Genomic DNA, 12255 nt, shown 5'->3' with positions numbered 1-12255 from the left:
TGTCTGTGCTGACACCAAGGGTTGGAAACTGTCAGGAACCTGGCATGTTTATATTCGAGACTGCTTCTATTTCTGAAGTGTAGAATGAAAAATAAAGAGTTGGTGTAACTCAACTGTGAGTGGACTGTAATCCCTGCATGGTAAAGATGGTGATCCATGGAAATCTCAGAATCCAGATCTTTTCTGCACCACATGCTCGTGTCCCTCTGGAATCACATCCATGGCTTTTTCCTTGCACCTCACAGCACCTGGGCTGCTGGTGGTGTATAGTCAGCCAACATTCCCACCAACAGGTGCTCCCCAGGGAAAAATCCACCTGTACAGGAGCAGAATGAAAGGATCTCTGAGGCCAGAGCAGAAAATTAGTGCCACTAACAGCTCAGTTGGATTACAAAGTTTTAGTATCACATCCAGGCTGAAGATTACTTGTTTGTTTGCCTGTGCACGTTACATGCATAATTCCACTTTGGAATTGTGTTTACAATAATAGATGGCCCTGGAGAGATGTAATTCATGTGATAATGCTGACATCAGAAATCTCCAGGTGCGGCTCGGATGATTTATAACTGGCCTCTTTATAGAACCAAGCCCCATGAATTATTTACGATTTTCTGAGAAAAATAGATTTAGTATGCCTTACGGCTGGCAATTCTCCACGAGAGCTGGCACTCCATCCACCTGTGCAGGACGGGAAGCAGTGGGGTGTGGGGGGCTGCAGCAGTGGGGCATGGAGGAGCAGCAGCTGCCCTGAGCACAGCACGGGGGCTGGGTGGCACCTGGGCATGAGCACAGCATGAAGTAATGGCTTGCTGGGCCACATCTCCAGTGACAGCTTCACCGCTTCCCTGGAAATCCCAGGCACCCTGATAGAAAATGTCACCCTTGTGTTTCACAAGGAATCCTCAGAAACTGCCAATAAAACTCCCGGTGAAACCCCGAAAGTTCCGCTCTCCCCACTCCTGGCAGCTGTTCTACGCTGCCAAAGCTCAGCCATTTCCAGGTTTTGTGGCTGTTCTTTGTTTCCCTGCTGGACTCAACTGTACCAGCTGTTACCCAAATATTGAAAGAGATGCTGCTTAGAAGTATTACCCAAATATTGAGGGATGCTACTTAGAAGGTTACTGTAACATGCCGGTACAGAGACTTTACACTGTCAATCCCTCGTGCTTTTAATCATCTACTGACAGCAGACGCAAAGAGAATCCAAATAAACCATGATCTTCCCAAATACAGATGGTTTGGATTTTAGAGAATTGGCTTGAACAGATTAATAAAGCCCAAACCTAAGCAGAAAATGCTCTTTAGGAAATGAGCTGGATGCTTCCAGCTCACCAAACAGCATTATGAGAGCAAACTGCTGCCAGGGGCTGCCCGGAATGACTTGCTTTTTGCTGTTCAATTTATTATTTATTTATTCTCAACAGCTCTGGTGAAATACAAAATGAGAGTGTGGAGGTGAAAAGGCTCCCTTTGGTTTGATGTGGCACCAGCTGCACACGCAGTTTGGTAATTCCCGTGTCTTTTAAATGATTATTGTACTTCAGTGACTGCCAAGGGGTATTTAAAATATTCTGTTCACGCTGTATTAGTCATTCCAGCGAACTTAACAAATCATAAAAGTAGTAGTGGCAAGGTACAGATTTCATCTGATTGGCTCTTCCATCATGGTTTAAAACAGGATTTCATGATTTCTGCAGAGGAGGAAATAAAATCTGCATCACACTGGGCTGAAATGAGGCTGTGCACAGACGCACCTCAGCATCGTTCAATATTTAATGGTGTTACTTAACAATCTTTTGCTGAAAAAAGGCTTTTCCCACTGCAAAGCTTCTGGCTGGTAATGATTTTTCTCCTTCCTTCTGGAAAAATTTCATAAGAAATATTATATCAGGTTGCTGTTGGACTAACGTAATTGCCTCTGTGTTCTCAGTGTATACCTTCCTTGGAGCATTATTGAAATGGCTGGGAGCTGAGCATGGTTCAGAACGCAGAAAACTAGTAAAAGATGAACTATTTGAAAATACATCAGTATTTTATAATGTATTATGGAGAATGTCATAGAAAACTCATCAAAGCTATAAGCTGAGTTGAATCAAGCTCCCACAAAACATAAATTGTTAGTTGTTGCTCAGTTCCCAGTGACAATATGACACTGCAGGCAGGAGCAAGAGAAGAAAGTTAACCCTGGAGAAGTCAAGAGAAGCCATGTGTTTCTGTCTGTAATTGTAGTTTACAGGAAAGGAAAAACCCAACATTTTGGGGCTATTTAAAGAGTAGTAGTAGAATTGCATGAGGTGTGGTGCCACAGCGCTTTGGGCAGGGGCTGCTGATTGTTCTGGAAGGCCTTTGATACAGTCAGTGGCCTGTTTTGCAGACAATTCCTTGCAGCTCACCGTCTCCCATAGCATGGAAGTATTCTGGGTGGTGTGGGAGTGCAGGGGCCAGGTCCCTGGGGAGCAGTGCCACTGGCAGAGGCCAGCTGGGCAGTGCTGTCACAGAGCGGGGGCTTTCCTTCCAGCTCAGTTCTTAACCTGAGGATCCAAATACCAAATACCATGAGATTTGTTCTGCACGCTGTTTCTTTCACTTGGATTTCGCATTCTGCCTGTGTTACTACACCTTGGGTTTGTTGGGATGCGTGCGGTACTGAGAATCCCAGGCAGACATCCCCGGGGAGGACAGCAAAAGAGAAAAAGAGGAAAAGCAAGACGAAACCTGCAGCACTTCTGGAAGTGAAGCTGCTTGGATTTACACTGTGTCGGGCTCTCTGAACAGCGTGTGAGCCCCAGCTGTGTGTGACACTCTGTGTCTGGGTGGGTGGCAGGGAGGGACAGCATCCAACAGACCCGGGGCTGAGAGCTGGGGACAGAGTCAACCACAGGAGCTTTCCACAGCTTCCATGGGAAAACGGCTGTTCAGGTGAGTCACGGGGGCCTGAGTCAGGCCCAGAGCCTCTAATCTCTGGGGCATCTCCCAAGCAATGCTGTCCCTCCTGTTCCACCACCCCACAGGCCACTGCAGGGGCAGGAGCTCTCCCTAGTGCTCCCTGGGCTGCTCCCCCCTTGGGGGAGGAAAAAACCCCAGACCCAAAAGATTGGTGTCATTAACAGTCAGGCTCATCTTGCTGGGTCTCTTGTCTCTCAAACTGGCCGGAGTGGAAAATTACCTCCTTCTGTTGGCTTCTGTGTAACTCTATGCAATTTGATTTCTCCTGGTTCTAATATTATGGTGCACAGGCAGTAAATATCAGCTGTCCATCCTCTCCAGAGATTTGTGCTTTTACAGGTCCATGACCCTCTCCTTCAGTCCCTTTCCTGCTGCCAATATGAAGCACACCCAGTCCCTCCAAGATCCCCAGCTTTCCTTAACCTTCCAAACAAGCCATTTCAGTTCTAAGCAGTGCCTTTGCAATGCTCACCCCCCTTTCCTCCCCTCACAGCCCGTTACAGGGTGGCTCCTTGGGAGTAAGAGCCGTGACAAACACAACCCTGAGCCAGCAGACTTGCACCTTCCTATAAAGCACTTTTTGGCTGCGGGTTTGGTACTTGCAGCATGGGGCTACCCCACCAAACACGGTTTTTCTTAGCTCACGTCCTGCTAAAGCTCTGGAGCCCTGTTCCTGGGAAGAGGGACACAGGAATCTGAGTCTCATGGAAGTTTCCAGATTGTTGCCAGTATAGTTCATTCTGTGCAGGATTATCGACAGGGAATTTGCACTAAAATCCCTCTCTGCAGACCTTTAAGGAGACATTTCAGTGTTCAAGCTGGAGAGCTCTGGGAGGGAGCCCAGCTCTTGCAAATCCTCCATCATTCCTGCCCCAAACTGTAATCAGCACACCCACCCCACCCGTCCCATTGGAATTCCAAATCAAGCATGCATATCTCCTTTCAGGGCGGAGATTTCTCCTGAACTTTGGGTTTCGTAACCCCAGTGTTTGGGTTGCAGCTGACAATCGTTTCTCCTGTGTCTGCAGGGCATGGAATGGCTTGTCCCATTCCAAAAGCCAAGTGCAGCACGGGAGCTTTGTGGAGGTTTATCCAAGTTAGGGCAAGCCCTCCTCCTCCAGGGAGATTTTGGAAGCACGAGGACAGATTTCTCAAAGTAGGCTATCCCCATGTTTAACGTCATCTTTCTAAAGGAGAATTCATTCACTTATCTCATTTTCATATCCTCTTTCTAAAGGAGAATTCGTTCAATTACCTCAAATCCCTACAGCCTCAGGATTTTGCTTCTTGTAGAATAGAAGGCAGGTCAAGCTCACAGTCTCACCTGACCATGTCTGAAGGAGAAACAGGAGTGACCCCTAAGACATAACCTTTAGACCCTTCAAAATGTCACAAGCATAAAATTCATAACAGACAAACAGCTTTAGTGGGGTTTGGCAAGAAATCTCAGCCCCCATCTTTGCTCCTGTCCAAAAGAGAGCTGTTTGGTATCCCTTTCTCAAAAACAGTGTTGATTTACCATTTCTGTGCCTTCATTTCAGTTGTGTGAATTCAGACAATGCAGACAAGTGTTCCTGAAAGCAGGTGTAAGAAGCTTTCAACCATTCCCATACATTGCTATAAAGATTTGGGGGGAAAAGTGACATTTTGTGGTTTCCTTCAGGTGATGTCCCCAAGTCAAATCAAATCAAATCTTTTAGGAAATACCTGCTCTTTAATAAAACATGCTCATTAGAAGAAGGATGATAATAACCTGAAGGCCCTGGAAGATCCTCAGGCACAGAAAGCAACAGCATCCCTCTTAAAGGGGTGAAAGATAGAGCTCCAACCCCACAAACTTCTCACCAGGATGTGCCAGGATGTGGCAGCCATCCCATCAGCTCACACTGAGGCATTTGGATATTCCTGACCAATGGCTGTTTGGTTCCATTTGGGTTTGTACGGTTTTTGAAACTTTCAGTCCATTCAACCTGGGTGGGCAGGCTGAGCACCACGGAGGAGGGAAGAAAAAGGAACAATCGAAACAGAGCACAGGGAAACAAGAGGGATTAGTTTGAGGAGAACTGGGAGGAGAGTAGTGAGCAAAAGGGTGAGTAGGAGGAAAATCAATCTGAGCTGTAGGCGGCTAAGAGGTACATAAAGCCATGAAGATGGTACCAGATTAGAGTCGTGAGTCAAACACTGAAGCATGAAACAAGTCTACAAAGGGTATCCCAGATTCTTCTAATTCACACAAAAACTTGGGGAAATAACCCCTCTGCCTGTTACACAAACCTAGTACTCATCCTGTGCAGCAAGTAATGCTCAAAGGTGACTCATGGAGCTGATACATAAATGTGGGGTCACGTGGTGGCACAGGTTCCAAATGTGTCCAAAATACAGGGAAAGAATAGAATGGGATTAAGAACTGTGCAAAAATGTAAGAACTGAGATTGCTTTGGAACGCCTTACCCTGAAAAGGGAAGAATTTGTATGGTTTATACTTAGAGAGCCAGCTTAAGCTCTGAAGAGGAATCAGTTCAACCCACCCAGCCTCTGAATTACAGTCATGGACATTTTTCCTCAATCAGCCACACAGAGAGCAGAGACACTTGCCCTAGCAAACCAAAAGTGGCCAGATTATAGGAAACCTGCGCTGTTTTCTCTTGCTGTAAAATCTTACCTGCCTTACTATTTATTTCTGTAAGGTTACAAGTCTTTATAGCACCCTCTAAACTTGTAGCAGCCATGGGTGAAATTCAGTCCTGAACTGGCTGAACGTCATGTGGAGACTGTTCAGCTTCCATGTTCATCTCCATCTGCTGTGCTGGGAAGAAAAGCCAGAAGGACGCCGTGAGTGACACCTCCTCTGGCCAGCAGCTCCTGCCAATGGCACATTGTACTCTCCAGGAATGGGGTCACATAACTCACGTACTCAACCCACCCTCAAAAGAGCAAACTCCTTTTCTGACACAGAAAGATGCAGAGATAAATCTTCATCAGCAAGGTAGATGTACAGATCTGTCAAAAACACCATCTGAGGCTACCTGAGGTTCAGAAGGCTGGCATTTCCGTACCAGACAAATATGTTTTGCATTTCTGTTCATCAGTTGTGAGCACAGTCCTTTCTGCTGACGCTCACGAGGATGGCAACACATGGCAGAGGGAAGCTGGGGACAGCACAGCTCCATCCACCCAAATGAGGCTCCTCGGAGCTTCTCTGGCAAGACAACCATTTGCAGGAATTCTGAGAGCAAGAATAGGAAATAGTAATCAACCAGAACCAGAATGTGTTGTTTATGTGTGAGGGTACAGGCTGAACACTGCAAGGAGCCCAATTCCCAGCCTCCCTAAGCAGGAGTCAGGAACAGTTCTCCAGAGATGTGTTAAATTATTCTAGAGTGAGGCTGATAGCGTGGCATCTCTGTGAGCCTGTGCAGCTACTTTTCTCGCTGAGTGGGAGGAGGATTAGTGGAGAGAGAAAGAAGACATCAGGGAAGGTGTTCTGTGTTGTCAGAAGCCCCAGCACGTGTGACTCTGTGGGTGGCTGCACATCCTCACGGAGTCCCCACGGATCGCGCCGGGGCTCTGCCTCTTTTCTCATCAGCCAGAGCTGGATGCATGCTCCTGTGGGCACACACCTACCACGGGAATATGTTAGGGATTTGTTTTGGTCCAAATAGCAGCACTTTTGGAGAAGCTGCACAAATTTAATGCAGATGTGCCTCCATCAAGATTGCTGACATTTTTATAGACCAGCACACACAAAGCATAAGTCACTTTTACCAGCAATCCAGCGCTTAGGCATTTCCACTCCGCTTACTTTGGGAGTTTAATCAAACGAATGTTATCACCATCTAACATCATTAATCAGCCATTTTAAGCAGTAATGGAGGCTTAAAGTAGGATGAGTGAGTGAATTTCTAGTTAGCTCATGCTACTCTACATATTCATTTTAAGTTCTTGAATAGAATCACAAAATATCCTAAGCTGGAAGGAACCCACATGGATCAGCAGAGTCCAGCTCCCAACTGGCCAGTACAACCTCTCCGTGCCCTCGTTCTGTTTCAAATCAATCTTTGCCACAGCTCCACATGAGCTCTGCTCAGTCATTCCTTTTCTGGAATACTTTCCCCTTAATTTCAGGCTTCAAGCCACATCTGGAGGGAACAGCATTTCAACTTCCATAATGCACTTTCCTTGGTGCAAAGACCAAAAGAATTTCTTTTTCCTGTGCATATGGAGCCTGCAAAAGAGCCATAAGCCAGAGAAAGAAGAAAAGGATGCTGTGACAGGTTACATATATATGTATATGTGTGTGTGTGTGTGTGTGTGTGTGGCCACTTTATTGTAATGCCTCTATTTTATATATATATACACACACACACACACACATATATATATGTATACATATATACATCCATGGCTCTTGGTACAGGCCCACTCATGAACATGGTGCATAAAATGACATTGTGAGGTGGATAAAAGCAGCAGCAACTTCCCTGAAAAACCAACAAAGGGAGTCACCTTCACGTGTCTCTGGTAAAACAGAGGGATGCTGCTGGATGATGGTTTAACCCTGCGGATTCTGGGGACAGCAGAACTGTGTGGTCCCAAGGCAGGACCTGGCTGCTCACAAGTGGCTCCTTACCCGTTCCTGCCTGCAGGGAACCATTGCTGGAAATCCGTGCACAGAGCAGGGTGTCCTCCTTGCAAACTGCTCATGCAATAGACAGAAAATACCAATCCACATAACCTATTGTTCCTTTCATGTCTCAAACCTCTGCTTCCCTGCCCAGACAGGCTGCCCGTGTGGCAAGAGAGCAATGGCAGGGCAGAATAATCCATTAGGAGCATCTGGATCCATACCCTGCAGCCACGATTTGTCCATGGTGTTCTTACTTTCCTCTCCTTAATTGTATTCCCTGCCTGCTGGTGTGTGAGCAGCATTTCAGTCTCTGGAATCACTTCACTGGGACATATCTTTTGGAGTTGCTTCAGAGATGATTTAATCTCTGTAAAATGCTTTATATTTGTAAGTAATATTATTGCTGCGTACCTTGCTCTCTCCCGGAGCATTCCCCTGCTGCAGTGAATTTTCATGGAATTATGGCCAGAATTGCCTGGCAGACTGGTTTCTCCCATCTCTTTTTGCATGCCAGCCAGTCAGGAGGACAGCAATGTGCACTGTCCAGGGTGACATCCCAAAGTAAACGCCCGCACAAAGGGCTCTGAGTAATGTTGTAGTAACTCCTGATCACAGGAGTGCCTCCAGGGAAACAGGAGATGGATTCCCTTTTTAAACCACATAAAATAATGGCAGGGGTTTGTCGCTGCCTTAGCCAAGCCAACATACATTCCCTTCCCTCAGAAAGTATGAAAGCAGCAAATTACCCCAAATGGGCCTGGTTTTGTGCAGACAACAATGCAAGTCATAAAATCAATAATATCCCAAAACAATTGCCCAGAGCTGAACAATGGGATACGCTGGGTGAAAGCTAAGCAGTAATGATGCTCCCTTAAGGAAAGACTCACCACAAATCACAGAAGACAGGATGCAGCAAGGAAGAGTGACAGCCAGAAAAGCCTGAATTTTGATTTGTGGCAACACAGACTCATAGGAAGAAAAACAAAACAAAAACAAACTCAAACAAACAAAACCAAAAACAAGCCTTATACTGTTAAAAACTCAAATAAAACCCCTAATAAAAAAGCCAAACAAACAAATTTAAAAATTCCAAAACAAACAGAAAAAACAACGAAACAAGAAAAAGAAGACTTCCTAAATGTACTCTGATGGGAACATTTCCATGGTCAGAAGTGTCCAGAGACCAATCTGTGAGCAAAACTCACCTTCCCACTGAAATTGCAAGTGGGAACCTGAAAAGGAATGAAGCGCTTGGACACTGCACATCTCCAGGACTAAATCAGTTCAGCTCTTCTGGAGAAAGGAAATTCAGAAAGGAAATGCAATGAAAACCGGCACAGAACTCGGGGCAGTGATTTTTAGGTCCTCAGTCTTATCCTCCATTTCCAAATACCCCTGCAAGACCGTGCGTATACTCTACTTGTCTGAAGGTCCCACTGTGCCAGCAGAATTTGTCATTTCCCACATCCCAGGAACTCCGCTCCCTCCTGCTTCCTAAACCAATGCTGGGTGACAGCACGTAGATCTCGTGCTCTAAAAGCATCCTTTTAAAGCCAAAAGCGCCCCGTCAGACCCGCAGCGAAGCTGGGAGCAGCAGGTCAGCCCGCAGAGCTCACGCCGGGAATTCGGCGGTGTGGTTCGCCATCTGCTGGCAGAAGCGAGGAGTGACACCGGAGCTCCTCAGGAGAACAGGCACGGCTCCAAGTGGAGGCAGGGCCCCGTCCTGTGTTCCGCAGGAACGTCAGACCCCGGTTTCACAACGTGGGGAAAACAGCTGCTCTCCACATGGCGAACGTCCCTGCCAGGCCTGGTGGAGAGGTTTTACAGAAACATGGACTTGTGTGAAACCCGCGGATCACAGCCAGAAAGAGGAATGCACAGGAAACAGCTGGTTTTGAATAGCTGGAGTAGGAAAAACCTGCACGCCTCCATGTCCTTGCAGGGAAGTTTGAGTTAGGATTTCTGTGTCTGTAAGCACGGGAGGCTCCCTCATCCAGGGAATAACCAGGCACGCTCCCGGGGCACTTTAGCAGTCACTGCTCCATCTTTGTGGAATTCTCTGCTGAGCTGCACTAACCCCAACAATGGTAATTAACAATTCGGTTGGAATGGAGCCTGATTTAGGGCTGAGCTCTCTCCAGCCAGTGCCAAATGTGAGGCAAGAGAGTACCTGGGCAGAGAAAAGCTCCCTGGAGAAACCTGTGCACAAACACACCAGTCTCTTGCTAATGTGTGCTTAGAAGAACTTCTAAGGTTCTGGCACAACATGAACCCGCCCCTGTTATTGATTTAGTCACCAGTATTGCATCTGAAATCACACTGCTGTGTGAGGAGGCACAAAGGCACCGGGATCCCTCTGCCAAGGGTTATCTCTGGAGCTGTGCCTGCTATTGATTTGTTGGTTTTTCCTCTTTTGGGTATCGATGTTAGGAAATTGAAACTTCCAAAAGATCTGGGCTCAGCCTTCTTGACACTGAAACAGGGCTTTAGCCTAGGAAGACCTCTAATCTATCAATTTTGTCTGAAAGTTTTTAATTTAAATGGAGGAGGGGAAAAGGGAAAAGGAGAAATTCTCCACATTTTAAAGTAGAAGAGCACAAATCTTTCAGCATGTAGAATTGCCACCATTTATTTTCTGCCTACAAACTACACAAGTTGTAGCATCTGCCCTTTCCTCAAATCAATAGTTTTCAAATTTAGCATCTATATCACTTTTGATTCCAGATTAGCTGAAAGGTCTAGAGAATTAAACCCCATTTGGACTAATTGCTAGAGAAAACAATGGAAAGATGGACAGGGAGAGGATTGCTTAGAAAGACAATCTGCATTATCCCCTGGTCTCTGCATATTAGGAAATGAGTGAAATAAGAATGTGGATAAATAGGAGTGTTCAGAACTGCTTAAATACAGGATTACTGATAAGTGTAACCCTTTCCACACAGTCGTGTCCCAAACCCTGACAGAACGAGACAAACAGGAACAGAAGTCAGGGAGGAGAGAAGGAGCAGCGGGACAGAAAGGAGCATTTTGACAGGCGTGTTGTTGTTTAGGGGTGAAGGGGCACGAGTGAAAGATGAGAGTGAGGAATAAAGGAGAGGACGCAGGAGAGAAGCAGAATTGGAAATACCTGCTGGAACTGACCAAGGGCAGGACCTGAGAGGGGCAGCGCTGGATGTTTCTCCTCATGGCCCCAGCACAGGGAACAGCTGCTGCTTCCCTCAGACATGGATCTGCACTACGTAAGTGTAAGACTAATATTTGGGCTGGGCCATTAGTCACTGTTAAGGGGTCCTTTTCTCTCCAGTAGTCTCCTTCCCAACTGTGTGTCCCACAAACCAGTCTTTGCATGCGGCCACCGTGTGAATACTGAAATGGAAGCCAAATGTTCAGCCCGGGACAGGAATTAACATCCTGCACAGAATGGGGATTGTCAAAGGCACAAAGTAACCTCTGCTGCTTTGTTAAACCAAAATGTTCCTGATTTTAATTAACTTTGGTTTTATTCTGGTGTGAGGAATTTGAGGCAGGCAGTAAAAGAGAAAAGTGCTGAAAGACACAGCTCTGGAACTCAGCGTAACATTTTTGGTCTAGGAAAACCAAGTGTGTTTGAACAAGGCTTTTCTGGCACAGGAAAATTGAGTATTGTTGCTGCTGAAAAAGAAACCAAGTGATCTCTCCGATACCTGCCCGTCCAAAACAAAGATCACTTTTAGTGCAGAGCAGCAGCCCATCATCACTTTAACAGACAGAATTCTCCAGGTTTTTGTATTTAATCAGATCAGTGACCATATCTGCGTTCCACTTCCCCTAAATTGCATTATTTGTGAACAAATATGCCTATCAGAAGAGCACTACTGTCATCCCTAAATATGACCACTTTATCTGTTAATTAATTTATCTACTTATTAATGAGCAAAACCATGGGTTAACGATATCCTGTGCATCCCAACTCTCCAGTCCTTCCTCAGAAGGATTTGGGACCCAGGAGTCCATTCTGAGCTTTTAAAAGACCAAAAGGTTAAAACCCCGTAGCCCTTCCTGTAATGCTGGACAGTTCAGTGAACGAGGAGCGATAGAGTAATCCCGGCATTTAGAACACCGCCGGTAGGGAGATCCCGGCTGTCACCAGCTCTTCAGAGGATCCTTCCCCCGGGCTGGCGCTGGAGCAGGGAGCTCCGGAGCACCTTGGCCCCGCAGGGCAGCATCTCCCGCGGGTGCCAGCAGCGGCCGGAGGGACCCGAGCGGGGAGGGCCGAGCACGGGACCGGGCACGGGGCTCCTCCCCTTCTCCCCGGCCGGAGAACCGGGGGAACCCGTCCGGCCGGTCTGGCGGCGGCTCCCAGGGAGCCGGGGCTGGCGCGGAGCCGGCGGCGCTCGGGAGGCGTTGAGCGAGCGAGCGGGGAGCCGCGGGCACAGGTGGGGGCTCGGGGCTGCGGGGCCCTGCGGTGCCCCCATCACCACCGGGGCCGTGCGGTGCCTCCATCACCACCGGGGCCGTGCGGTGCCACCTCCGCGGGTGCCGCGCCCGGCGCGGGCAGGGGGTCAGGGCAGGGCTCCGGCCCGCCCCGCCCCGCTCCACCGCCCAGGAGGGGCCGCAGCTACCCCGGGCGTACCCGGAACGCTTTCCTTTCTTTTCTCTTCCCCTCCCGGAACATCACCTGCTCGCAGAGGGGAGCCCGACGC

This window comes from Hirundo rustica, chromosome Z (assembly GCF_015227805.2).
Source record: "Hirundo rustica isolate bHirRus1 chromosome Z, bHirRus1.pri.v3, whole genome shotgun sequence".
Classification (NCBI taxonomy): domain Eukaryota; kingdom Metazoa; phylum Chordata; class Aves; order Passeriformes; family Hirundinidae; genus Hirundo; species Hirundo rustica.
The sequence above is the reverse complement of the archived record's forward strand: the minus strand, read 5'-3'. Positions refer to the sequence as shown.